Genomic DNA, 27,619 nt, shown 5'->3' with positions numbered 1-27,619 from the left:
TGTGCTAGAATAATCTAAGCCATTGCTCTGGCTTTTAAAAATATTACATGCTGACTGATGTTATTATCTTTATTTCATCCAGCCATTGTTCTCATAAACATTTATTAAACTTGCTAGTCTATCTCCAAAATTGCTCTTAAGTCTGTCTATCTTTAGAGGTTAAACAGGCTAAGTAAGGTTTCATCCCAGGGCCCTTGTACTTGTTGGCTCCCCTGATTGCAATGGCTCTTACTTTCTTCTCCTGGCCTATGTTCAAATGCCAAGTCTCCTGATGGCACTATCTAAAAGACCCCTGTCCAGCCCCTGTCATTCTCCTGAACGACAGCCTATTTATTTTCTTCAATATATTATAATAATCTGAAAATATCAAATTAATTTATTGACCATCAACTTCTCTCCTTCTCTAAATGGAAACTCAGGGCAAAGACCTTATCTGACATGCTCAACGAGTAACTGCTAATTGAATGAAGGTCCTCCACAGCATGCCCAGAACCCAGCCCTACATACACTAGATCTTCAGGAAATGTTTGCTTCTTCTGAGGCTGAGTACCCGGCACACAGCATCATCCACGCCCCTCACCACAGCCCCACCAAATGGACAGATGCTCTTGGATACAGACTGCTGACACCAGCTCTTGTTCGGTAGCAAAAGGGCTTATAGAGCATGTTTCCCAAAACAGGCATCTCCCAGACTCTAAGTATTTCTCATCTGATCTTCAAGAATCCCCATACCACATTTTGGGGGCAAAAAGGAGCTTGAAACTAGTACACATGCTTCCCTCTCACCATTTTTGGGCTGTTTTGGGCAATGTCTAAATCATCAATGACTTTTCTCAGGTGCAAAGTTATGTGAACACTCACTTTGAAACCATAATCATTGGTCTGACCCTGAGAACTCCTCTGTAGCACCAGCCTTGTGTCACCCACACGACCAGTCCGTGACCACTCACCTCCAGTCTGTGACTACTCACCTCCACAGAATCCCACAGCCCTGAGAACATAGCCCACGAGGCCTCCAAGCCTTTTTATTGGTTGAGTTTCAGGATCAGCCAAAAGCAATCTTACTTTCTTTTTTTCCTTTTTAGGGCCACACCTGCAGCATATGGAAGTTCCCAGGCCAGGAGTTGCATCCAAGCTGCAGCTGTGGTCTATACCACAGCCACAGCCACATAGGATCTAATCCACAGCCACATAGGATCTAATCCACATCTGCAACCTACATCACAGCTCACGGCAACTCAGGGTCCTTAACTCACTGAGCGAGGTCAGGGATGGAACCTGCCTTCTAAAGGATACTATGTCGGGTTTTTAACCTATAATAGGAACTCCCCACTTTTAAAAATATGTGTTTTTGCTTATAAATGAAACACACAGCCATTTTTGGAAAGCTGAAAAACAAAGAGATTCAGAAAACAAAAATCTCTTCTAATCCTACCACTGAAAGACAGTCAAGTTCACTCTCACAATAATTTTCAAGAGCCTTTTCCCAACTTGGAGTGCTTATTTTTGGTGTGTACTGTCATGCTGGGAAGATAATATTAACTAATATACATAATTATTTGCTGGACCCTGAGGAAATGCCAACCTCCTGAAATGTTTTCTCATCATCCACTTGGCAAGATTTATCCCTTCCCTCCAGGCTCCACCCGCCACGCCACATCCTTAAGAGAATGAAGTTATTTTAATGTTTCCCCATTACTCAAGTGTCAAATTTTATATCACATCTCTTAAGGCTATTACACATCTCTGATATATACTATAGGACCATTTTTTATTCTTTTAGTCAATATTTTTTTAAAACTACCGCTCTAGGTACATAAAATAAATTTCTAATATCCCTTTGATTGTACGGAGTGAAGAGAAGAAAAATGTAAGAAATTGAAGAGGAAGGGATAAGTAACATTTTCTTTTACTTTGTCACTAAGTAAGGACAACCATCGTCTATACTGATTCAGAAATACCCTGGGCTGGAGGGGAGGAAAATCATGAAAGGGATTCTTCTCTACAAAACAGCTATTTATTTGCCATCTCCAAAGGGTGAAAGACTGTATGAAATGTTGACTTGGGGACCAGTCATCTTAGAGATACTGTATTTTTTAAAGTCAGATTTATCAAGGTATAATTTACACACATTAAAATGTTTGTGTGCGTGCTGATGAGAGGGTTTGACACTTGTGTATATATAGTCCCGAAACCACTTCAATTGTAGGTATTATTTTTAGGAGCTATTTAACAATTTTGGCCAGCTCACTTTCTTCCTTTTCTAGCCTGGCCTCAGAATGAACACTTTTGAGACCAGTCCCCAGGTACTAAGAGCAGAACTGAGAAAGGAAAGGCTGTGAACTTGACTGACCTAACTTAATAGACCATGCAGTTCATAGAGTTATTAAATCCCAGAGTTTAGCAGAACTCAGACATTATCTTGCAGAACCATCTTCCCTAAACAGATTTTTTTTTTTTAAGTACAATTTAATACCCTTTAATCACTGGTGACACAGTCTTAGAAAATATCTATAAACATATGGAGTCCTGATTGGCCCTGTGTTTTATTCAACAAGTTTGGTCCAGCTTTGGCAGCCCCTCAGGGCTCATGAAAGGAGCGCCTCTTCGGGATTAGGATTGAGGATTTTTCTAGGAATGAGCAAGTTGGAAAAATGATTCCTATTCAAATTTATGCCACTCACCCTCAAAGAGGCTAAACAGGACACATCTGAAACCCTCTGAACCAAGACCTCATGGATTAAACAAAGAAACAAACAAAACCTTAAGAGATTGAGTGTTTAAATGAATTGCCTTAGAAAATGTAGCTACAAACCAAGAACTTAAGTCTGGGTTTAAGAGATCTAATCAGATGCCCTGTTCACCATTTCTTGAGTATCTCTAACATTTTGGTACTCCCCAAATTGGAAGCATCACTAAGATTCAGGTTTCTCACTAAGTTTTCCCACTGAACCTCACATGTGTGGTCCCCAATGAAAAAACCCTCCTAGGACAATGGGGTGGGGACAGTCCCTCCAAACTGTCCCTATGAACTCTCCTGTCCTCACATGTCACCTTACCTGGCTTATATCCCACCCTCTATCATGTGGTCATTCCCTTTAAACTCACTACAACCCTGCCTTTTTCTCCCTCAATCACACCAGCTGATAAAATTCCCAATCCTGGCTGAATCCAACTCCCCATCTGCCCTTGAGGAGCTAAGAATGTTGCGAAAACACAACGGCAAACTCCAGATGTTAATTTCAAGGGGGCCCTTTGTGCCGTCCAACTTTTCTTCCATGTTTCCTTAGTCAACTTCCAATGATGTTTTTTCACACCCTCTCCTCAGGCCTCTAATGCCTCTCCTCTCTCCCCATCTTCATTCATTGCTGGTGACCTTACTTCTTAGCTCACTGAAAAATCAGCAGCACCCAGAAAAGAATGCGCATATTCTCCTATGACCAGCCCTGCCAGCTTCTGTGCATCTGAACTTCTATGCCCATAAACTGCCTTCTCTTCTCTTGTGATGATGAACTGCTTATGCCTTTTTGCTTGCTTGTTTGTTCATTGCTATTTTGGTGAAGAACCCCTTCACTTCAGCCTGGGATCCCACCTATTTTTATCTACTTAAGGACTTGACTCTTGTGCCCTTTTTTTCTCACTTTCTTCTGCATCACCAATTTTCTTCTTCTCTTTATTGGAGCAATCCCATCAGCATATAAACATGCTATAACATTTCCCAACTTAAGAAAAACAACAACAAAACCTGACTCTGCATGCCCTTCCCAGCAAGAAACCCATTTTTCTGCTTTCCCTTATGCTGACCTGGAAAACGTGGCCTGTCTGTAGCCACTTCTTTTCCTCCAATTCTTTCCTGTACTCATGCCAAACAGCCTTTCTTCACCCCAACATTTGTCTTGGTCACCAGCAGGTCCAGCTCCCAGTCTGCCAAATCCAGTGGTCATTTCTCAGTCCTCATCTTACTGGACCTTGGTTTTAGTTTGCTGTGGCTGCTGTAATAAATTACCACAAACCTGTAGACTTAAAACAGCAGAAGTGTACGTGTTTATAGTTTTGGAAGCTAGAGGTTCAAAATCAGTGCCACTAAATAGAAATCAAGATTGTCAGCAGTGGCATGTGCCCCCTGGATTTTCTAGGAAAGGATCCATTTCTCCCTTTCTTTTTAAATTATAGTTGATTTGCAATGTTGCATCAATTTCTGCTTACAGCAAAGTGACCCAATCACATATATACACATTCTTTTTCTCATTCTATCTTCCATCATGTTCTACCCCAAGTGACTGGATATACTTCCCTGGGCTATACAGCAGGACCTCATTGCTTATCCATTCTAAATGTAATAGTTTTGCATTTACTAACCCAAACTCCCATCCACCCCACTCCCTCCTCCCTCACCCTTGGCAACCACAAGTTTGTTTTCTATGTTTGAGTCTGTTTCTGTTGTGTAGATAGGTTTATGTGTGCCATATTTTAGGTTTCACATATAACTGATATCACATGGTACTTGTTTTTCTCTTTCTGATTTACTTCACTTAATATGAGAACCTCTAGTTGCAACCATGTGGCTACAAATGGCATTATTTTGTTCTTTTTTATGGCTGAAAAGTATTCCTTTGTAGGATTGATTTCTTGCCTCTTTCAGGTTCTAGTGGCTGCAGGCATTCCTTGACTTGTGGCCACATCTCTCCAGTGTCTGCCTCTATGGTCGCATCTGCTTTCTCTTCCGTGCGTCATCACCCTTCACCTCTCTCTTATAAGGATACTTAACACTGGGTTTAGGATCCACCAGCATAACCTAGGATATTGACTTCATGTCAGGAGCCTTAACTTAATCACATCTTCGAAGCCTCTCCACACTTATAAGGTAACATCAACAGATTCCAGGAATTAGGACTTGATATTTTTCGGGGTCATTATGCAGCAACTATCACCTTCTAGCATCATTTAACATAGTGAATTGCTTCCTTCTCCATAAACATTTTATTCATTTGACTTTAGGGATGCTGCTCTTTCTTCCTTAATTTGTTCAGAAGTGTGGTGAGAGTCACATAATATAAAATTTACCAAAGTAACCATCTTTAAGTCTATAGTTTAAAAGTGTTAACCATATTCACATTGCTATAAACAGATCTCTGTAACTTTTTCATCTTGCAAAACTGCAATGCTATGCTTATCGGACAACTTCTCATTCCCTCGTCCTGTACCTCTGGCAACCACAACTTTACTTCCTGTTTCTATGAGTCTGACTACTTTAAATAACTCATGTGCATGAAACCATACAGTATTTGTCTTTTTGTGACTGGCTTATTTCATTCAGCATAATGTCCTCAATGTTCATCCATGTTGTAGCATGTGACAGGATTTCCACCTTTTTTAAGGCTAAGTAATATTCCACTGTGTGATTATACCACATTTTGTTTATCTGTACATCTGTTGATGGACACTTGGGTTGCTTCTACCTCTTGGCTACTGTGAATAATGCTGCTGTGAACGTGGATGTAAAAATATTTCTTCACAATCCTGCCTTTAATTTTGGATATATGTCCAGAAGTGGAATTGCTGGAGCCTATGTTAATCATATTTTTAATTTTTTGAGGAATTTTCCTATTGTTTTCCATAGCAGATGCACTATTTTGCATTCACACTAACAGTACAGTGCACATAGGTTTCACTTTCTCTACCACCTTTCCAACACTTGCTATTTTCTGTCTTTCTTGATTCTTACTTTACTGTCAGTTCCATCTTAGTCTCCCCTTCTTGGTTGTATTCATCTTTTCAATCCCCAAGTCTCACTATGTTTGCACTTTTCTGTTTTTACACTCACCACATCCCCCATCTTCCCCCATCAATCTCATTCAGACCCATGACTCTGAAATACCATAAATGTCATCTCTTTGCTTACATCTTTCAAATCTGTATCTCAATTACTGGACTTGCTCCTAAATTACAGACCCAAATATCTAACTACCTACTCAATCTCTCCACATGAATATCTCAGACTACTTGATCTGTCCCAAATCAAATTCTTAATTTTTTTCCCACAGACCTGCTCTGGCTGTAGTCTTCCTCATGGCAGTCAACAGCAGCTCCATTCTTCTGGTTGCTCAGATTAAAAACTTCGAGGACATTCTCGTTGCTTCTTTGTTTCAGATCTACCAGCAAATCCCTGAAATTTTCCTTCAAAATATATCCAGACTCCACTCCACTCTCCTTCTTGGGCTACCTTACAAACCCAGCCATCTTCATTTCGTGCTTGAACATTTGAATATCATCCTCTCTCCCCTGATTTTGTCCTTCCCCCCTTCAGTCTACTCTTCATATAGCAACCAGAGTGTTTGTTAATGTCAGATATGTCAGAATGATGTCAATCCTTTGCTTATAACTCTCCAATAGCTTCTCACCTTCCTCAGAGTAAAAGCTCACTCTGTACAGGGTCTACAAGAGCTGAATAATAAGGTCCATGGACATCTCTCTGATTTCACCTTTCATTTTTTCACTCTAATACAGCTGCAATGTCTCCTTGTTATTTCTTGAAGGTGGTGAGCCTACTCCTGTCCCAGGGCCTTTGCACCTCCGTTTGGAATGTTCTTATAGTTCACCATCTCACTTTAGTCAGGTGTCTGCTCAAACACAAGCTCCTCGGAGGCCTTCCCAGGGCTTCCTCTCTAAAAAATATCACCCTTCCTTCTTATACCTCTCATCCCCCTTCACCAGTTTTTTTGTTTTTGTTTTTTACGGCTGCACCTATAGTATGTGGAAGTTCTTGGGATAGGACTTGAACTGGAGCTACAGTTGCTGGCCTACACCACTGCCACAGCAATGCTGGGTCCAAGCTGCATCTGTGACGTAGGCTGCAGCTTGTGGCAACACTGGATCCTTAACCCACTGGGAAAGGCCAGGGATCAATCCTGCACACCTACAGACACTATGTCAGGTTCTCAACTCACTGAGCCACAAAAGGAATTCTGCCCTTCCCCAGTTTTATGTTCTTTCTTGGTATTTATCACTACCTGACATATTTTAATCTTTATTTTTAAGGCAGGTATTGTCTACTAAAATATAAGCTCCCTGAGCACAGAGAATTTGTTTGTTCTGATCACTGCTGAATCACTGGTGCCTATAACAGTGCCTGACTCATGGAAGGCTTTAAATAACCATTTGCAAAATGAATGAATGAATGAATGAGGCACATATAGTGCCTCTGTCCAATGAGTCATTTTCCAGAAGGAGGTTTGCTTCTTTTGATCAATTGCAGATGGGCCCTGAGAGCTCTGATGTTGGAATAAACCCCACAGGAAGTTATCTTTAAAGCAGATGTCCTCTTGGACACTCTAAACAGTGCCCTTGCCTGACAGTTAGGAGATGTGATGCTAACTTCCAGGTGATACTTCTGAGGCTTCTTTGTTCCATTTAATTTTAGGACCTCAATATACAACAAACACAATAGTGGAAGGTTACCTTCAAGAACTCATATTGTACATTCCACGGTTTTGGGGAGACTCCCCGGAGACAAAGCTGAAACAGACTTGCAGATTAAGAAACAATAGAGATCAGGTGACCTGACCAAGGTCACAGATAGTGATGACAAGCCTATTATGTCTCTGAGAACTAGTACTTTCACTAGAAAACCCCAGCAAATAGAATCCCTTTTCTTATTAGGTCTTTCCTGTGGAAATGACAAATTTCTTTCATCAAGCAGAGCCAAGAATGGAGCTCACATCCAGAATATTTTGCTTATGGTGGGGATGGATTAGTCAGGCTCATGACTCCTGTGTCCCCATCACCAAGGAATATGGCTGGACAGGGCTGGACAAGCTTTTGTGATGCTGGAATAAAGCAAAGCTGACTCTACTGAAAAGGAGTGAGAGTGTCCAGATCATATTTGTACAGTGGGCTAACCAAACACACCAAAGGAAGTATGCACTGAGAGGCAGAAGCACAATTCATGCCCGGGTAAAGCATTATTGGCTTGGCTGAGGTTATTTACACTGTCATGCAGGTTGAGGCTAAGACAAATGAGCCACTTCACAGATGGGGGTGATGATCAGTAGTCTGTATAGAAACAGAGTCTGGAATTTCAAGAGAGAAATGCTTTCATTACCGGTGAATTCGAAAGTAGGATGATACATTTACTTCTGGCTGGCCAAAACAGATAATATCACCCTAGCAAATAGTTTTCCAAAGGCACTGAAAATCTCCTATAAAAACTTTCATTTATCCATCAAAGTGGCATCAGAGCAACCTACATCAATTACTACCACCAGCCTTGTCTCTCAAAACTGGTCTCTCTTCCTCCTTGTGCTTTCCACCCTATCAAGCATAACAGGATCCAGGGAGTCCCTGCAGTAAGAAGATCTGGTCTCCTCTCATCCTAAAGAATATTAAGGCAGTTTCCATGCAAATCAAACTGAAATTGAGTACAAAAGAGAGGCAGACATACTTTTAGCTTCAATGTGTGGATATTCATTAACCTCTCCCACGCTCAATTACTCTGGGCCCTAGCACACCAAACTTATATTTATGATTAATGCCTGGTATTCTTTCTTTACTTTCACCTTGCTTGGAAAAGCAAATTCTGCTGAGGCTGTTAGAGAATTCTGTGGTTTGTGGATACTCATCTTCAGAAACCTGTGTGTCTTGAAAGGCTGCTCAGTGAGTGACTCTGGATTCTGAGCACCCTTATACTTTTTCACTTCTTTGGTAAATGTTAGATGGGCCATGCAGAGCTGTGCCGCACCTACCACTGGGAAAGCAGTCAATGGCCCCATTACAGCAGCTGTTTGAGATAGCTGGGGAAAAGAAACAACAAATAGCCCCGTAGCTAAGCCAGCTTACTTGCTGGGCCTGTCATTCAGGTGACTCCTGGTTAGGCTGATGAGCCCAATTTATTTTACAGAGGTCTAATTAATACCCTGACATTACAGAAACATTTGCGATTCCCAAGATTTTGTTTGAAAAACCCTAATGTCCGCAGTCCCACTTGCTTGTGAAATGCTTCTTATTTAAGAATTCCACATGAACACAAATGTCAGAACAGCATCTTAAATAGAAGTCTTTAAAAACTACTGAAGGTATGATCTGGAAAGAACAAAGAGAGTACATGATTTATAGGAAACTTTGGTTCAGTTCATACTGTTTACTGTGACGGTACAAGGGCTGGCAAAAGCCAAACAACCTATAGTGACTTCAGGAGACATGGCATTTCCTGGTTTGGTGTCACGACAAAAAGCTTATGAATCTACACAAGGGGATCAGTCTGTCATTTCTTAAGAACACCAAAAGACTTAGTTACGAAAATGTTCGGTCTTCCTTTATCCAACAGACCATTCTTCCTCAACCTCTGGGTGGTCCTATTTAATGTAACTGGGCAATTAAACAGAAATCTTGTTGGCCTTCTGGCACTACTCTCCTTTCCAATCTCAATGTAATCAAGAGATTTCTACCTTGCCTACTTACCATGTCAGGCTGGGATCCAGTGATAGAACCAAAAACCAGACACAACCCCAATTTCCATGGAGGCTGAACTCTGAAGGTAAAGACAGACCCATACATAGGCAATTCCAACATGGTCTTATGTGGTAAGATATGAGAAAGCCCGAGGCATACTAGAAGCACCTAGGAAGGGGACCTATCCCATTTCTTTTCCAAAGAGAAATGAAGAAAAAAATTAGTTTATAGCACTAATACGAAATATGGATCTGTTAAGTAAGAATTTCTAAGCCAGGGGCCAGGGGTGAGGGATGTGGGGAGATGTCAGTCAAGGGGTACAAATATCCAGCTACAAGATGAATAAGTTCTAGGAATCTAAGGTATAGTGTGGTGACTACAGTTAACAATATTGTATTACATAGTTGGAGTTGCTAAGAGACCTGATCTTAAATACTCTTACCATATACACACACACAAGGCAATTATGTGAGGCAATGGACTTGTTAACTAACCTTATTGTAGTAATTATTTCCCAATATATCTGTATAGCACATCACTGCATCGTACATCTTGAACTTACACAGTGTTACATGCTAATTACATCTCAATGAAGCCATAGAAAAAAGAAAAACCTAGCATATAGAGTCCCCCTGGAGCATAAAATAACTACTAATATAGACTTGTTTTGTAATACCTGTTTAAGGGGCACTGTGATTCAAACTGAATAATAAAACGCTAAGTACAAAAATAATAATAATTTTTCTCTAGCTAATAAATGCAAAGCACTGAGGGCGATGAGTACATGGTCTAAGTTGTACATTTAATGATAAACAAAATGGTCCAAGTGACAGTGAGAAAGGCAAAGAACCTAACATGTGACAAAAGCTGACAACAGAAGCAGAAAACAGAGATACCAACAGCTTTCTCCAGGTTTGGACATGAAGTGATATTTGATCCTTGGCCACATGATCAAGACAAACTGAACTGGTCAAACTGTAATTTGAGCCAAAGACAAGGAGAATCAGACCCGCCTAACTTTGGAGGTCTAATACTATTTACTGTTATTCATCCAATGGCAGCTGGATCTTAATTGAACTAGAGACCTTGGCTTACAAACAAAAATCTGAATTTGAAGAATTTTAATGCTCTCAAACTGGGAAAAGGGATCAGAGGAGAGAAGAGTGGCAAAGAGAATTCAAAATGACCTCAGCTCCAGATAAGCAGTACACATACCATCCCAGACAAAATTATTGCCTCTGTTGCTGGACTAACTATTCACTCAAACAGAATTATCTGACCAGATGGAACTGCTAAATGGTCAGGGGAGACAAAAAAATGAGATGGCCGAGCCCAGTCCAGGAGGGAGGGAAATCTCTCCTCCTCATTAGCAGCCCAGGAAAAGGAATCAGTTAGAACGCCTTTGGCAACTTGCCTCCATTCAAACAGTCTTATCTGCCTCTACCCCTCTACCGGCTGCCCCTTACTGATTGGAGAAGAGCTTACAAAAGGTGCTCACACATGGAGTTATCAATCAGGCCATGAGTGAAATGAATGAGCGTGAAATTAGAGAGATAATAGACCTCTGGTGCCTATGTCCAAGTGTTTTCTCAAACAGATGACTGTCTCTTGATGACTATAAATGTTAGTCTATTTTTTATTGACTTAAAAAAAATAACGGTTGGCAAAGGATAATAAAAATAATCTTTCAAAAAACTGGAAATCTTTGCCAGGGAACAGCATTGGAGCCACCACGCTCCTATGTCAGTGATCATTTTTGGGTCAGTCATGTGCTAGAATGCTAAACTTTGGCTGACATTTCTGCCCACTTGCACGCTCCCTCCGCCTCCTCCGAATTGGTCCAAAGCTCATTCTAGAGCCAGATATAAACCCTCTGTTGTTTTCCTAACATATGAATCTTCTTTTGCCTATAATTTCTAGGACAAGTTTAGAAGGGAAGAGATGAGATATTTTAAAAAGTTAAGATCTAAAATCCACTATTTTGCTTTGCTCTTCATGCCTCATCTCTAATTAAACTTAAATGCACCTCCGTGAGGCAGGGTGTTAGAAGCAAACATAATGTCAAATGGAGGATTTCAAACTGGAAGACAGCAGAAGAACCCAGGGTAACTCAGCACCACCATCAGCAGATTCAGTAAATACTAGCAGATCACTTTTAAAGGATGGACACTTTTGGTTCCCCACATCCCTCGATCTCTGTTCTTCTCAAACACTTATTCAACTTCGAAAACAAAAAACCACAACTGGTCACGTCCTTGGAGCCATTCCCTTGTTGGCTCTACTCTGTCCTCACCTCTCCAAGAATGTTTCAGGCTTCAGTGTCAAGTCTTGCATAAGAGAATTTGAGCAGCAGGTCCCAAGAAGGGCACATCCTCTGATTTTCAGAGGAGCAGGTGGTGAGCACTTCCGGTCTCCTGCACTTTGTCTACATGGGCTATACCATAGGTTAGGAGGAAGAACAAGGTGACACAGAATTTATCCAGCTCTATGCTCACTTCTACAGATTTGGTTGGATCTTCTGCCATATACTAACTGGACAAGTTACTAAAATACTCAGCCTCAGTTTTGACAACTGTAAAATGAGAATATTAAAGTATCTGGTTCTTAGGGTTGCTGTGAGGTTAAAATAAGAGGAGTCATGTATGCATAGCACTGGATTAGTCCCCATACATGGAACATACTTAACAGATGCTGGCCGCTATGAGGATGATAAATATGAGGGAGGAGAGGACAGGCTGTACCATCAGAAGTAGACAAGGGCATTGCTTATTCTAAAAGCTAAGAGGGACCAGTGTTGACTTTCAAATATTTACACTTTGGGTAGATCTTTGCTTTGAGAAATACTATACTCAGAACTCCATGGTCTGTGCCTTGGAAGTTACCTAACAATTGAAGATAAATGTCATCTATGGCCTTCTTTAAAGAAACGTGGGCCATCAGGGGCTGTTTCAACCTCAAGTTCCCTGTGCTGAACCACAGAGTAGAACTCGGTTCTGGCATTCACTCACCTCTTTCCTCTTCCTTATCGCTCTGATTTGTGACATTTTCAGATACCAAGGTCCCTCACTGAGGTAACGCTGCAGGCCTGATCTTCCTAGATGTCTTATAGTTCAGAATTACCTCCCCCTATGCCATTCTTCCTTCTCTATTAACTAATCTCAACTAAAATGTATTATGCAGCATGGTGATGTGCCACTAATCTCAACTAAAATTATTCACAGAGATGACTGATGCTTAAATAGTTCATCATTTAATAGAGGTCTTCCATGGACATTATGTCATTTTGCCTTCATAGCTGTTCTATGACGGCAAGTCAGACCCTATCATTCCTATGTTAAGAGTAAGACATTCAAATGAATGAACTGATTTGCTCTAGTCCATAAAACTGTTCAGTGACCCTACATTAGGAACTCATGGCTTCTGATCTGGTTGGTAGAGCTAATCAGAACAGAAAGCAAGTTGTTCAGAGTGATTTAACTTAGTAAAACTAAAACATAAAGGACCAACAGTGTAAACCTATTAAGAGATATGCTTTTAAAAAGAGAGACCTGAAAAGGCTACTGAACTTATAATTAGAGAATGAAGGTGGGGATGGGAGATTTAATTCTTTGAAAAGAGAATCGTTCTGATTTTTGCCACCCAGTGTCTCAGGGTATCTGCTCAGGCTGAGAGAAGAGAAGAAACTTAGGGAATCTGGGCCTTTCCTGCCACAAGCAAGGAGGACCTCCCATTTTTACCTTAAATTTATATCCATTTTGCATTCTAGTCCATGTTTAATATAATAAAATTTAAAAACAAGATAGAGTGAAACTTATACCATATTAATCCTGGTACATGGCTGCATTCTCCCAGTTTATGAAGGTGTTATGAAATTCATTTAGAGTCCCATAAACAAATATCTTTTCATTTAAATCTAAATCATACATATGTAATATATAAGTATATAATTTAAAGTTATATATTTTATATATTATAAAATTTATATATAAATATACAATATATTTATGTATTAAAATATGCAAATATAAAATGTATGGAGTTCCCGTTGTGGTGCAGTGGTTAACGAATCTGACTAGGAACCATGAGGTTGCAGGTTCAGTCCCTGCCCTTGCTCAGTGGGTTAACGATCCGGCGTTGCCGTGAGCTGTGGTCTAGGTTGCAGACGCGGCTCGGATCCCGCGTTGCTGGGGCTCTGGCGTAGGCCGGTGGCTACAGCTCCGATTGGACCCCTAGCCTGGGAACCTCCATATGCAGCGGGAGCGGCCCAAGAAGTGGCAAAAAGAAAAAAGACCAAAAAAATAAAAAATAAAATAAAATGTATTTATGTATTAAAATGTACAAATATATATATTTACCAACACACAATAGAAAAATGGAAATGCGTGTCCATATGTGTTGTATATGTATGAGGAAGAGTGAAACTAAACATTTGACTTCACAGTTGCAAAAAAAAAAAAAAAAAAAAAAGAAATTGTGGGAGTTCCCATTGTGGCACAGCAGAAACAAATCCTACTAGGAACCATGAGGTTGAGGGTTTGATCCCTGGCCTCACTCAGTGGGTTAAGGATCCAGTGTTGCCTTGAGCTATGGTGTAGATCACAGACGCAGCTTGGATCTCGAATTGCTGTGGCTATGGTGTAGGCTGGCAGCTGTAGCTCCAAATGGACCCCTACTAGCTTGGGAACCCCCATATGCTGCGGGTGCAGCCCTAAAAAGAAAAAAAGAAAAAAAAAATTTGTGAATCACTAAACCAACCCTCTCTGTACCTCCACAGTTCAGATTTAAATTTTCTGGGCTTGTGATGACCTCTGTGTAATTCTGACCCAAGACCAAGAGGGAAATTTCTCAGAATAGCTCGGCCTTACTATGGGTACCACCCTGATGTTTGCAACAGAAGACGCCACACCGCCACATGCTGACTTACCAGGGTACCACTTTACAAGCCTGCAACGAAAAGAAAGCTTAGCTTCCAGCCATTTTGTGCCTAATGCCTATTATTTTCTCTGCTCAGTTGTTATGTCTAAATAGGGGTATTTTGTGGAAAATAAAACCGCCCTGTACATGGGAAACCATACCCAAAAGGGCCGAGCCGCTCAGGAAATGTGCGCTGGTCTGTTTAAAGGCGGAGCTCCTTGGGCTGCACTGGGGGTGGGGGACCAGGAGGGGGAGGCTTTGCATGCTCCCCCAAGCAGCCCTGGATGGAAATTAGCAGTTGCTGCCTGTGACTGGACTCCATTGAACAGTCTCACCCGCGGCTGCCCAGGAAGCACATACCAGTGAACAGAATGAAAGGGGCCTTTGTAAACAGGAGTCAGTTATTTCTTAAGCCAACTCCCACATAAAGACTTTTTTGTTTCTTACTCTTTAGGAAAAACTGAGCTCCTTCTGAACAGTCTTTGGAGAGGGAGGAGAAAGTGAGGGTGCGGAGGAGGCTCAACGAGATGCTACAGGACTAGGGAGGATGGAGGGGCCCTGGGGAGTGTCAGAGACTCTTCAGAGTCAACGCTCCAGTGTTCAGTAGTTGATCCGGAGTGGGGACAGGGTGTGTGGTCAGGGCTAAGAGATGTTGACTGGTTACAACCACTTGGGGTCTCCTTCCCCAGAAAGGGATCTGGCCGTGTAAGGAGCATTCAGGAGGAAGCCTGGTGCCCTGGTCTCCGGATAAATGGTAGAGAACTAGATTTTTTTTTTTTTTTTTTTTTTGTCTTTTTGCCATTTCTTGGGCCACACCCACGGCATATTGAGGTTCCCAGGCTAGGAGTCTAATCGGAGGTGTAGCTGCCGGCCTACGCCAGAGCCACAGCAACGTGGGATCTGAGCCACATCTGTGGCCTACACTACAGATCAAGGCAATGCTGGATCCTTAACCCACTGAGCGAGGCCAGGGATCGAACTGGCAATCTCATGGTTCCTAGTCAGATTCTTTAACCATTGAGCCATGACGGGAACTCCGTAGATCTTATTTCTTGTTGTTGTTGTTGTTGTTGTTGTTGCTTTTTAGGGCTACAAGTGCATACTGAAGTTCCCAGGCTAGGGGTGGAATCAGAGCTGCAGCTGCTAGCCTACACCACAGCCACAGCAACATGGGTCCAAGCCACACCTGCCACCTAACACAGCTCACTGGCAACTCCAGATCCTTAACCCACTGAATGGGGCCTGGGATTGAACTGTGTTCTAACAGATACTAGTTGGGTTAGTTACCACTGAGCCACAGAGGGAACTCCTTCTTGTCTTTTTATCTAAGAAGCTACCTTTTAAGTTTCTCCCCATCATACTCTCCTAATTTATCTCTCTTTTACTAAAAAAGCATAATCTCAACTATTTTGGACAGCCCCCAATCTGAGAAGCATGTAGGAAAAGGTTAAACTTTTACCATTGAATTTATTTGGCTGTCATATGATTATAACATATGCACACAAGAAAAAAGATATGTAGCAAAGTCTCAATTTATTCCTTATTAAACATTTAATAAAGATTCAGGTGCCAACTGAATCCAGGCAGTACCATTTATGAAGAAAGTGCTAAAGGAAACAGTACACAGAAATCATAGGGGTTTAGAGATTTGGATGCATGAAGAAGTGAAGAGTAAGTGCTGCGGCTTATTTCCTATTAGCTTCATTAAAACAGAATCTTTACAGTAGACAGAAGTCAGCTTATATTTTTAAATGAATTTCTTCATGATTTGAAAAGTCCTTCCCAAGTTTAATTTATGGGATCTCATCGAGTTGCCTAGAAAGAATAAAAACTCACTGCCTTAAAAGAATCCACGTCTCTTCACCTCTTGTCATGGCATTTACCTCTGCTGCTCTGTTGTCATGGCTGCAGGCATGACAGCATTAAGTAAGCACTAATTTTACATCCTGTACACACCCCATACCAATAGAGTTTTTTTTTTTTTTTTTTTTTGGCCACTTCACAGCACATGGAGTTTCCAGGCCAAGGATCATATGGGAGCCATAGTCCTGATCTAAGCTATTGCCACAGTTGCAGCAACGCTGGATCCTTCTTTACCCACTGAGCCTGGTGGGGATAGAATCTGCATCCCAGAACTCCCAAGACACTGCCGATCCCGTTGCACCATTGCAGGAACTCCTCTAATAGAGCATTCTGTGGTTACAGCCTGCCTCCAGCAATAAAAATTGCCCCTTGATTTATTTATTTTCAATTTTAATTTTTTTTAAATGGCCTCGCCCAGGGCATATGTAAGTTCCAGGGACAGGAACTGAATCTGAGCTGTAGCTGTGACCTATGACAAGATGCAGCAACGCTGGATCCTTTAACCCACTGCTGGGGATTGAACAGCACCTCCACAGCAACCCAAGCTGCAGTCAGATTCTTAACCCACTGAGCCACAGCAGGAACTCCAAAAGTTGTCCCATTAAACCATGCTCTAGGCCATGCTCAAACAAAGGGAAGTTTGACAGGAATTATGAAAATGTAAATCTCAGTCCATACACACTGTTCTGTTTATGTTTGCTCTATTGTTCTGAGCATTCTGCCTCTATTGGAGTCCCATCCTTTAAGGAGGTAACCTCCTTTCAGAGGATATTAATGATAATAACACTTAGTATTTACCATAAGGCAAGCACTGAGCTCTTTACTTAAATTAATACAGTCAATTTCTCACGACACTATGTGATGGGTACTAATATTATCCCCCATTTTACATTTTTGGAAATGGATGCACAGAGAAGTTAAGAAGATTATACAAGGTCACACAGCCAGTAGGTGACAGAACTGGGATCTGAACCCTTATGCTCTGGTTTCAGAGTCTGTACTAAACTATACAAATATATGTATTATATATACATTTTAGACTTTGGATCTCAAAGGACCTCAGAAATTACACCATCTTAATTCTCTCATTTTACAAAAGAAAGAATAAGGTTCAATGAAGTTAGGAGAATCATCTTGGGACACAGAGCAAGTTCTTGACAAAGTCTGGAGCAGAACCAAAATCACTCTAATCCTAATGCAAAGTGTAAATACTGTCCTCTTCTCTCCCTGTTCCCACCCCAACCCTAGAAGAATTCAGGTCTTCCTAAGGAACCTAGTACCTTTTCATGATTTCACGTTGCCTTCCAGGTTTCCCTGACCCTGATGATTGTAACTTATTGGGCAAACTTAAATTCCTTATGTTCTGGTTAAAAATGATCAATATTGGCAGTAACACAGGTAAATTTCATGATTGGGGCATTCTTGTTATCTTTCATTGTCTAAAAAGAATGAAAGGGAAGGAGAGATTAAGAACCATTTAAGAGAGACTATTCTAAGAGATCAAAATCCCTAATGCTCACCTGTATCCTTCCATCTCTAAGTTCTAGCCAAATGAAATCTTCCTATTGTATCTCATGGCACCCTGTTCCTATCCTTCACAGTTCTTCTGTTTCACAATTTGTAAATAAACATAAAGCTGTCTTCTGTCTCCCCAGCTAGACTGTAAGCTCTGTAAGGACAGAGGCCACATCTGCTTTGCTGCCTACAAATAGCTAGAACCTGGCACATAATAGGTGCTTAATAAATATTTGCTAAATGGACTCACACCCAAAACTCAGCAGCACATTGTTAAAGATAATCTTAGGTTGCTCCATATTTTGCCTAATGGACATCTATTCTTCAGTGCCCGTTACCTTTACGCAGTCAATGGGCCATATCCATTACCAGGGCAGAACATGTTCTAACAGCCAAAGTCTCAATCAGCAGAAGCCTGGTTGACTTACAAATCTACCTTTCATTCAGGGTCCAGGAACCCACTGGATGGGGCTGGCTATCTTGTTTAACCTCAATCATCAAATTACGTAGAAAGAAAGACCAGTCTATAACATCCCATAAATGATGGGATATATTGGGAGGAAATGACAGCTGACACTTGAACGGCTCAGGGTGTGGGCGCCAACCCACCTTGCAGTTGAAAAACCCGAGTAAAACTTACAGTCACTTCTCGATATACATGGTTCCTCCGTATCTGAGGTTCCCTGAATCTGATGATTCAATCAACCATGGATTGTGTAGGACTGTAGTATTGAAAAAAATCTGCTTCTCAGTGGACCTATACAGTTCAAAGCCATATTATTCAAGGGACAACTGTATTACTTCTAAGTTCTAGGGTATCTTTTTTTTTTAATTAATTATTTATTTATTTAGTCTTTTTGCCACTTCTTGGGCTGCTCCTGCGGCATTTGGATGTTCCCAGGCTAGGGGTTGAATCGGAGCTGTAGCTGCTTGCCTACGCCAGAGCCACAGCAACGCAGGATCTGAGCCGCGTCTGCGACCTACACCACAGCTCACAGCAATGCCAGATCCTTAACCCACTGAGCAAGGGCAGGGATCGAACCCACAACCTCATGGTTCCTAGTCGGACTCGCCAACCACTGCGCCACGACGGGAACTCCTAGGGTATCTTAAAGTATATAAGCAGAATTTTCTGCGGGATATTTCTTCAAAACCCTGCTTAAAAGAACAGATAATTTGTGTTTGGTATGTTCACTTTTTATATGAAAAGAGCTATTTCAAAAGACCTTAAGTATATTCAAAAACAAATTATTCTTTTAATATTTTTAAATATTACTCTTACAATCTTGTTTACACGTCATTGTATTATAAACACTTGCATTATTGCCCACAAAGAAAAAGTTTGCTTAGTAAAATTAAATGCCAATACAGTCGCTATCCAAAATAAAACAAACTGTGAATGAATAGAATTTAAAGTAGTGAAGCTGAATTATAAAAAGTTTTCTAAATTCTATTTCCTTAATGATGATATATAAGAATTTCTCCCTCCCAAACCCAATAACACTTTGTCTTTTAACTCTTTCACAATGAAAAAAAGGAGACTGAAGTCAGAAGTGTTAATTTTGTGCCCATGTAACCAATCTTGTTTCGTTTCTATTCTATAGCGGGATCCTAGTCAGAGTGCTTTATTTTTGTGCTATATATGTTAGTGTAGTTATTTACTTATTTTGAAAAGCATAAGTTATTGGAAAGAGAGCCTGTGAAACACAAGGTAGGTGCTCTCTCATGGGGACCCTGCCAAAGATGAACAAATGCCCTTTTATTTAGAAAATACCTGTGTGTTAGTTGGGACGGATGGATCTTTAAAAAAATTTGGATCCAACCCTTTGCCTCAGCTCATTCAGATGAAACTACAAAATCTACTTTCTTTTAGATGAAGCAGATAACAGTCAAGTTTATATTTTTAAGAGTGCTTTCTCTCGGGACTACGTCTGCATAGGAAACCCTAAGCAGCAGGGTTGGCTAAAAGCTGCTCTGTACAGGGCAGAGATAGAGTAGCTTTTATCAGTGTGCATGACTACATCTTGGTGACACGGCCAAGTCTTATTAGGTCACAGCCTCGGCAGCTGCCTTTGACACTGTCAAATAAAAATGCTTTGGGAATTGCTTCTCTCCCACTATATCCCGCTGTTTTCCGCCATCACTTCTAGCTCATTACTCTCTAGCTTCAGTCTTCTTCCCTTTTCTGAAGAGGAAGGTGGGGTTTCTCTGTTAGTTTTTAATAAAAAGATAGCATTTTGATGATTCATAAGTGATCAAAAATTCAGATTTTCTTTTATGATTGAAATAAACGTGGCCAAATAGCTCAATGGTATGGTTTTTATTTTAAAGCCTGATTTCTACTTTCAGGGATCAAGAAAACTCCCTTGATTAACCATAAATATTCTTTACTTAAAAAACAGTCAGCATGCACAGAATTTATACCATTTGCTGGGTGTTACGGAATAAAAAAGACATGGTTCTAATAAATTCGGCACCAGGTTAACATTCTGGCTCTAATTTCCTAGAAAATGTTGCATCTTTCAGGAAGATTCCAGAGGAGACTGCAGTACAAAGGAAACCAATCACGTCGGTGCCATCTGACAAATGGGATGCAGTTTTCTTATGCTTTCCTCCTGGGTCTCAGCAAGCACATCTAAGGAAAAGTCACTTCTTATCCATCCCTCTTGCTGGCAGTGGCTGGGTTTTGCTGGGAAGTGTTGTTACTGCTGGCATTTTGACTCCAGAGCATTTGGGGGCTGTTTTCACTTTTGGTAGAGGAAATTTCAGAAAGGCAGTATCATTTTGAAAGGGCAAGGGATGAGCTAAAGTGGTGCTCACATGCCTAAAGGCCACCAAAGGCTTAGGGAAAGTCCACTAGACCTTGTCTTTCCTGGCCATTCCCTCCTCCTTTCTAGCCACCAACTGTTCTTTCATTTTTAGAAAATATTTTTGTGTAATTTGGGAGGGATGTTTTTTTCAATTTGCTTTATACTCAGCAGACTCGGCCCACATGGTTCCCCAGCAGCCCTGGACAAACCTGGCAGTGTATATAAAATCTGATCTCTAGCATCAGATAAGATCTAAAAGAGATTTTGCTTCTAAAGCCTTATGGCCAGGGAACACCTGGACACCAGGTAATGTTCCCTGCATCATGCCCATTTGGCTGGGCTTTCGGCCAGGCCTTAACCCCTGATGGCCAGGCCTTCCTCCTTGAATCCTAATGAAAGCTCTTAGTTAGGAGGCTGCTTCAAAGCTGGCAGATGGCCCTGAAACCCTGACACTATTCACCGCCTGACATTCCCTGTCCATCACATGGCACCTCTGGGACACCTACACCAACGTGGGCATGGTGCAAGGCAGCCCTGCTCTGCCCCCACCACATTGCAGGCAGCCGGCTCCCCCAGAGCCTCAGTCTTCTGCTTCTGGCTTCCTCCCCGCTCACTCACCACTGTTGAAGCTGCACCAGCTACAAATCCTGTCCTCCCAGGAGAATGTGTCTAATTGGATTAATTTCCATTTATTTTTTTTTTTCAGAATTATTTTGGGGTGAAACTTTAGCACCTTAAGATGTTATAACATCTTGGATATTGGTATCCAAGAGACCAAAATATGAAATAAGAGCACAGAATAGGTCCTCGTGGGAAGCCAATGTGCAAATTTTCCCACAATGTTCTGCCAACGGTGCACTATTCTCAACTACTCCATACATCTTTGGGGGCAAATAATGGAGGTGTTCCAGCACCCACTCGATTTCTGTGTTTTCTTCTGGCTAAAATAATAATAGCTCTAAAACACGCCTTCCCATCTAAAATTAGCCCTTGGTGAGACACCACCAGCTACCATGCAACACAAAGGACTTTCATACGAAAATAAAATAATTATGTAGATAGAATGATGCATGATTTCATTAGTTGAATCAATCACTCTTTATTCACTGGGGGCCTACTCTATGTAGTATGTTGTATAGTAAGGGACAAAGAAAGAAACAGCAAGAGGTACTGTCCTCAAGGAATTTATCTTTGAGGTTGACTTTTATATTCTTATGTAGTCCTACCATATCCTTTGAATTTCTAATGCCTCCCTCTCTGAAAATGACAGTAATTATAGGTTATTCTTACAAAAAATATTGTTGTCACTTGTTACCTACTGTGGCACTTCCAGGAGAATGAGAAAGCCCACATGTGATGTTCTGCAGGGTGTTTCTACCCGAGAAAAGAGCATAGCATTTGTTTCCAAGTCCTAAGCACATGACCTTTAATTCTCATATGGAGGCAAAAAATGATTATTCCATGCTAAGTACGTACACCTTTCAAAGAACTAATTTAGAGCAATGCCACTTTTTGAAAAATAGCACTTTATTACAAAAAAGTTAGGAAATGTCAATTTTTTTTTTGTTTAAGAGAAATTATTTTAAGGGCCTAAAATTCATGAAGGAAGGTTTTTTTAGTTTTCTGCTTTCACCAATAAAAAGTCCCCTTAGTCTAACTCAGGGGGAAGGCGTAGGCAAGGATTAAGATTTGCTTGAAAGGTGGTGTGAGCCCAACCCCATACTGACAAGTCTACTATAGAAGAGAACAGGAAGCCATTAATGTGTCGTATTTACACACTTCCCCCTAATTTTCCATTTATCCCCAAGTTCAATTTGTTTTCCTGCTGCTTCTCTAAATCCTCCCATATCCTGAGAGCACCTTAGGTATCTTTTGTGAATTCATTTATGCTCTTTGTTCCTTTCGTTTTATTTGAGGCAGTGACAGTTAACAAGGAACAAAACACATTCTATTGTAAGCCAATCATAATTACTACACTCAAATGCATCCTTTTCTCTCATAATGGAGCAGAGGTGCAATATGCTAAAAGATAAATTTCTCAACCAAATGTTGCCACTCTTATTCATAAGCTAGTTAACAGCCTTTACAAGGCTCTTTTCCTTAAGCATGATGCCCTTATTCCAAGAAAAGAACAAAGATGAAAGGGAGCATAGGGAACTGATAATTGAACTGATTAATACATCTCAGTTCTAGACATGGCCAGTGGGTCTTATGGAGAGTACTTTGGGTTCCATAGTTTTCTGGCAAGGTACAAGCAAAGAAAACTCATAAGTAGAATGAAATGCCCCCAAAATTAAACCCAAGGGGGAAATCATGAAGATACAGGCTCTTTGGCTTTGGCTCTTTTTTTTTAATTTATTTAATTGAAATATAGTTGATTTACAATGTTGTGTTAATTTCTTCTGTATAGCACAGTGATTCAATTATATATATATATTCTTTTTCTTTATGGTTTATCACAGGATATTGAATACAGTTATCTGTGCTATACGATAGGACCTGTTGCTTATCCATTCCATATACTTTGACCCTTCTTTTTATTTTTATTTTCTAAAATTTTTGATTAAAGTATAGTTGATTTATAATGTTCAGTTCCTCTCTACAGCAGAGTGATGCAGCCACCCATGCATACCCATTTTTTTTCATCAGGTTCTTACCCAAGAGACTAGACACAGTTCTTTGTGCTGTACAGCAGGACCCTGTTAACCATCTGTTTGAAATGTAACAGTCTGCATCTACCAACCCCAAACTCCCCCTCAGCCTCCCTCTCTCCCCTCCCCACTGGCAAACATAAGTCTGCCCGCCATGTCTATGATCTGCTTCTGTTTTGTAGATAAGTCATTTGTGCCATATTTTAGACTCTGGCCTTTCTTGATGGCAGTGGGCAAGGTGGTAAACCAAGATAGGAAGTCATGTGTATCTTTCATCCACTTCCTTTGTCCTATTGAAAGAGATCTTAATCATATTATCCTCAGGTTTCCTCCAAAACTATGCATATGTCAGTGACTCTGGTCAGTGTTAAAGACCAATTCAAACCTGTATTACACTTAATAAAACCAAAAGCCATTGTTCAAATAAAACCTGATCAAGCTAACTAGCCCATGGGAATTCATCCAACAAATTTCATCTGCTGAGCTCTCTCTCTCTTATTGGACCCACCAGGTCAAGGCTGCAAAATAAGTCCCTTAAACTCCTTCAGTTAAGTATTTTACTTACAAATAAATTAATTAGTGATAAGCACCTGAAGTACATTACTCATGTGGTCTATTTAAAGCTTCAACCAGATAAAACTGAGGACATCTCATTACTTTCGGACAGTGTTACATGGGGCTTAGGACCCAAGATAATTTACCAAACTTCTTGTCAAAAAGAGTTCCCATTTACTCTAATTTCTTGTCCACCCTAGGCACCCTTAGCAGGAAGGATTCTTTAAGAAAGTTCAAGGAGAAAGGATTTAAGCAGGAGCTACAGTCACTGTGGTCAGTGTTTCTTTATCGGTGTTTCTTTGGGTTTACCAAAGCTGCCCAAGACGGCAGTACTCTTCCATTTTCCTTTGGTCTGATGCCCAATGACCCTTACACAATGGTGCCACCATGTCTGGAAGCCTCTAGCTGGACTAAAAGTGGAGACATACATAAAGAATAGCAAAACCAGAACCACTACATCCTCAAGAAAGAGAAGATGCTTGCAACTTAAGTACCTTCGGCAAAAGTATATAAACAAGCAAGCAAACAAAAAACCTTGAACTTTATACTCGATATAGTGATGCTCAGTATTAGATAGAAATTCCTATCAAACATGGCTAAAACAGATCTACTAAATATGGCAAATTGGATAAAAATTTGAAATTAGGCCAGAAAGAATTTTGTGCGTCCTTTATAAAATTCATTCACACAAATTAAAAAAAAAATCATTTGGTTATTTGTAGACATAATATAGGCCTAAGGACGAAAGCGTACTTGTCAAGAAACGAAATGGATTATTGGCATTGGTCTTTATTGAGGAAACCATGGGGGAGATTCTGATCTAAAAATAATCTTGGGAAAGAGAAAGGTCTGAGCAATTAAACAGTGTAAATGCACATAACATTCTCTACTAGACTAAGTAACTGCACCCAGATAAGTTACCAGACCAAGATGGGTCTACTAAAGAGTTTTAAAGAAAGTAAGGATGAAATTGTGGAGCTATTGGCCAAAGCACTGTTAAAATCAGTAAATGTGAAAAACTCCTCAAAATTGGGCAAGTTATCAGGGTGGTCAAAATTCATAATATCAAGAGTATGAATAAAGCCATCAAAGGTTTATTTATTAATCCCTATTAAAATACAGGACAGACTCCCTGGAAATTTCTCATTTTAATTTCTGAATAAGGGATATACATTCCATTTGATGCAGTGATTAATAGTGGTAAATAGAAAAAACAAGTTACATAGAAATACTACATACATAACATTTATTTTTCATATAATAATGACTTGATTGTAAAATAATATATGTCACTTGAAAAAAATCTGGAAAATTCAGAGAGGTAATATAAAAATTTTAAAAGCATCTGTAATCCCATCATGTAGAAAGGATTTTATTTTTGACATGGAAAGAAAATTTTAATGACATTCTTTCCCTTATCTCTCATATATATGAAATGAAACACACCAGTGAAAGAATATTTTCTATATGTGTGCAACATGTTTGTTGTTATTGTTGGATCAGTTTCAAGGGAACATATGGAGTACTTTGATATTAATATTAGACTTAAAAATGTAACTTAAAGGTTGTAAACTTCACTCTCACAGTAGCTTAGAGTTCTGCAATAGTACTAATAGCCACAGTACTAAATTCTTTATCTGAAGCACCCTTTTTCCTTCTTCTCCCCCCCCTCCATAAGCTCTCCAAGTCTTGGTTGCTCTCCTGGGTCCTGTGGATGATGACATGGAAGAAAATGCCACTAACCCCGTAATCAGGCCAAGGCCCTTCCACCGTACACATCCCATCAATAGTAATGTGTTTTTTCATTCTTCCCCATAAATCTTATTTTTTAAATGCCTTTATTTTTCCACAGGCTAGGAGTCTAATCAGAACTACAGATGCCAGTCTACTCCAGAGCCACAGCAATGCCAGATCCAAGCCGTGGCTTCGATATACACCACAGCTCACGGCAACGCCAGATCCTTAACCCACTGAGAGAGGCCAGGGATCAAACATACAACCTCGAGGTTCCTAGTTGGATTCATTTCTACTGCGCCACGACAGGAACTCCATTCCACAGATTATTTTTAAAAATTGGAAACACACAGAGAAGTTGCAAGAATAAAACGATGAACACCATATACCATCCACCTAGATTTAACAACTGTCACTTCTGCTTTCTCTGTCTCCTCACCTACCATTTGAAACTAGGTAGCAGACATCAGTAGGCTCCATGTCTAACCATTTCAGCAGCAGCATCCTATCGAGGCAAAACTCCAAGATTACAAGTTAAGCTAACTCCCAGCAGAGTTAATAAACTTTAGCAATTTTACCTAAATATTATTTTAGCCTTTCCTAGGCAATCTGCCCCTTCAAGGAAACAATAAAACCAAGCAGCATAATATATGGTGTAAGGGCTTTTGGAAAGGACTGCCTCCATGGTGTTGCTGCCCTGGATGATGACAGTGGCCTTATATTAGAATTATTGACATAGTAGAAGAAAGAATCTAGGCTGGTAATCATACAGGGAATGACTCTTCTCTGGAATGTCAGATTTGGTCAATCACGCAGTTCTATTCTAAGAATTTCACCCCAAGAGAACTTTTAACCTTAAGAAGCCCAGCAGTAATGAAAGTGAACAGGACTCGACCTGCCAGAGGGACTGTGCCTTGGCCACAGTGGCAGGTACCCCAGGACAGACCCTTGGCAGCCTTCACTAACCTGGGTGGTTATAGCAACAGCAGCAAGAGACATTCTCTCCCTCACCTAAGTGGATTCAGGGGGCTTCCATGAAGGCATAACACACTCACATTCTGCTCAGTCTTAGCCTGACCCACTGGAATTCAGGGATTTAGGGAGTGGGGCTGAGGGAGGCAGGAAGGGTGGGGGTTGGAGGGTGGAGAGTCTTACAGTCCCGGCTAAAGTACAAGGGAATCTCAGCGCTGTCTTCTTCCTGGCTTGGCCATTTCCACCCTATTTATCCCATCCTTACTCCCCCTTCTTCAATAAAAACGAAAGCTAACATTTGCAGATGGCCGAGAGGCCGTGTAGCAGAGTGGTTAAGACCTTGGACTCAGAGCAGTGGATTAAGGATTTGACCTCTGATGGTGGATCTCCCGGGCCACACCTTGGCCATTCAGCTCTGTAGCTTCCCAGGTCAGAACATGGGGACATCAAGGTAAGGCTCAGGGACTACACCATTCTCCAGGGCTACACAAGCATTCCCTTCCCTGTTCCCATAACAGAACTTGCTCATTCACTGTCCCCCGTCCCCATCCCAAACACACACAGGCACATGCAAACACACACACACACACACACACACACAGGCAGACATGTACAGTTTTTACAAACCCTGACATTACAGGCCTGACACCATGAAAGCAGCACACCAAGCCATGGGATACTTTTTGATGTGCATGCTTGCAGATGCTGCAGCTGACCCCCTTGGTGAGCAGCTGGGACAGGCCCCTGGCCCAGTCCCCAAGCCCTGACCACATTCCCTTCTCACCCCTCATCTGCACTGCTGAACCAACCCTGAAGCCAGGAGCTCTCGGCTATCCACCTCTTTGTTAAATAATGACTCAAAACTGACCCAAGTGACAGGGACACATTTTAGAAATTCAAAGACCAGAGGCCAAAGGAAGGGGAAAGTAGGTTGTTCTGGAAGCTCGGCCAGCTAATTCCATGTAGACAGGTGACCCATATTGTGTCAATTAAATGCGGCCTTAGAGGCACGCAGCAGTGGGCTTTTTAAAACATGGAATGTGTTCTAAGGTAATGTGGAGTTGGATTAAGGTTTGCAGAATGCACTAGGGCCTCTCTTCTGTAATTCAATTAACAGAAGCAGAGATGGGCTTTTGTTGGAATCCTCCCAGGTGGCTG

General features: G+C 40.9%; 1 protein-coding gene across 3 annotated transcripts in view; it reads right to left on the bottom strand.

Moving 5' to 3' along the window:
- The window catches only part of GNG2 (G protein subunit gamma 2), a 135,396-nt gene that overhangs the window by 48,493 nt on the left and 59,284 nt on the right, over positions 1-27,619 (bottom strand). The window contains exon 1 of one of the 3 annotated variants that reach the window (XM_021101900.2): positions 3,805-4,020. The exons of the other annotated variants lie outside the window; for them this stretch is intronic. The gene's annotated coding sequence lies outside the window, so the exon portion shown is untranslated. Of the gene's footprint in view, positions 1-3,804; positions 4,021-27,619 lie in introns of those variants that run through there. 3 annotated transcript variants of the gene reach the window in all.

The sequence above is a fragment of the Sus scrofa genome, chromosome 1, assembly GCF_054392235.1.
Source record: "Sus scrofa isolate SSC_HxYL_T2T_F1_AM1 chromosome 1, Sscrofa_HxYL_maternal_Yorkshire_Landrace_v2.0, whole genome shotgun sequence".
In the NCBI taxonomy this organism is placed as follows: Eukaryota; Metazoa; Chordata; class Mammalia; order Artiodactyla; family Suidae; genus Sus; species Sus scrofa.
Note: the sequence above shows the minus strand (reverse complement) of the source record. Positions and strands in the feature narration are given on the sequence as shown.